Raw genomic sequence first — 2,500 nt, forward strand, 5'->3', positions numbered from 1 at the left:
TTGCCCATGCCCCACATGACGCCATAGTAATGTCTTGCAAAGAGGGATGATGGTTGAGGTTCTCATATAATAGGCCATCGCTTGCGGAGCTTAATGCCCGTATCACAGCAGTTGTTTGAATTATTATTTTTGTTTTTATCATAATATAAAGCTATCAGCATGTGTGCCACTGCCAGTTAGTCCATGCCTGTTCAAATGACTTCAGTTTATTCGAGGCCATGAGGTGAACCGAAGTGGATATGTATAGGTTTCAGATACATGGTTTCATTATTTGGAAAATGTACTTGTTCATTCTAAAAATAGGTTGAGACATGCTTTTAGCTAATGTTAGGAGTTAGTGGTCTGTAATTGGAGAAAAATACTGTTTGTTTTGGTGGGGGGGACCTCATGTTGACACATTGCAGTGTGGTATGATAGGGATCTGACTTTACAAGCCTCGGGGAAGGAGGGGGCTTTGGGTGATCTGGTTCCTGCTGATAAAACCAAAAAACGGCCGGCTGACATAGGTGCGACATCCTGCCTCCCTCTCCCTCGCTTTCTCTCTCTCTTCCTCTCTCCCCCTCTCTCTCTCCCTCTCTCACTCTCACTCTCTCTCCCTCTCACTCTCTCTCCCTCTCTCTCTCTCTCTGTCTGTCTCTCTCTCTCTGTCACTGCCTCTCTCTCTCTCACTGCCTCTCTCTCTCTCTCTCTCCCTCTCCCTCGCTTTCTCTCTCTCTCTCTCTGTCTCTCTCTCCCTCGTTTTCTCTTTCTCTCTCCCTCTCTCTCTCTGTCTCTCTGTCTCTCTCTCTCTCTCTTTCTCTCTCTCTCTCTCTCGCCCTCTGTCTTTTTCTGCCACCGCTGCTGTCTGGGGGTAGGCTGGTGGAACTTGTGACTGCTGTCAGGGTTTCACTTGTCTGCATATGGCCGTGGTTCCCTATCAGGCGCTGCCATCTGGATAGATGTGAGAGGGCACAATGGAAAAGTAGGCACAGGGCTGCGATAGTGAAACAGTGGTGGGGTCATTTACAGTGTAACTCCATCAGTCATGCGTCAGCCCTGTCACCTCCACTCCCCCACCGTACACACACACACACACACACATTACACACACACACACACACACACACACATTACACACACACACACACACATTACACACACACACACACACACACACACACACATTACACACACACACACACACATTACACACACACACACACACACACACACACACACACACACACACACACACATTACACACACACACACACATTACACACACACACACACACAGTCTACAAATTAAAAAAAACAAATACTGTTAAAACTGTAAGGAGGATCAAATGAGACATGAGAAAACATGGTACAGTTCGGTATGCATGGCAACCAGCTCAAAGTCCGACTAGTAAAATCAGTGTCCTGCTACCGCTAGCCTAACTGAGGATTGAGGTTAGCAATGATTGCCAGCTTGCCACACTTCACTCTAGAGGACTCACAGCAATCTTCAATTCGTTGGCGAGATAAGACTGCTGGTGTGTGTGTTTGTGTGTGTGTGTGTGTGTATGTGTGTGTCTGTAGGGTGGGTGGGGTCTCACAGCAACTGGCCCCAGCTGTAATCCTGAGGAACACGCACTCACAGGCACTGAGTGAGTTCGGCTTAATCCACCTATCAGATAACGTGTGTGTGTGTGTGTGTGTGTGTGTGTGTGTGTGTGTGTGTGTGTGTGGGTGTGTGTGTGTGAGGAAGAAGCTTTGCATCAGTCAAAACATTTCTGTTTCAGGGAGGGGGGTGCTCACCTCCAGGGCTGACTAAACGTCTCGCTGACGGATGAGAGGGCCTGAACTGCCTCAGCCTGAACTGCCTCAGCCGCTAAAAAATGGCCACTGGCAGCAGCGACGTGGAGTGGAGTGGAGTGGAGTGGAATGGAGTTCAGTGCTCTGGCACTCAAGGCTAGCAGAGTTCACTTCACAGTCCTCCAGCATGATGTCATCCCAGGGGTCCATGTGTGTCCACACACTGACACACACACACACACACACACACACACACACACACACACACACGCTAAATTGACAAATGCCTGGTGACAGAGATAACACCTAGACATTTACTGTCAAGGTGGTTATCAGTGAGAATCAACAGGATGATCCGACACACGCACACACACGCACGCACACACGCACGCACACACACACACACACACACACACACACACACACACACACACACACACACACACACACACACACACACACACACACACACACACACACACACACACAAACAAACACACACACACACACACACACACTCACACACACCCTTCTCCAGCAGACTTCAGTCCTTATCAGGGGACTGCTCCCTGATGCTTCATCACAGTGGTTAATAACCAGTCAAATCAGAGCAGACTTACATCCGTGCCAGACAGTTGAGAGTGCGAGACTGTTGGATGCAGTAAGCTGCCCAATTTGCATGTAACGGACCAAAGCCGTTGTCCAGATCGTATCACTGGAGATC

The sequence above is a fragment of the Sprattus sprattus genome (genome assembly GCF_963457725.1).
Source record: "Sprattus sprattus genome assembly, chromosome: 18".
In the NCBI taxonomy this organism is placed as follows: domain Eukaryota; kingdom Metazoa; phylum Chordata; class Actinopteri; order Clupeiformes; family Clupeidae; genus Sprattus; species Sprattus sprattus.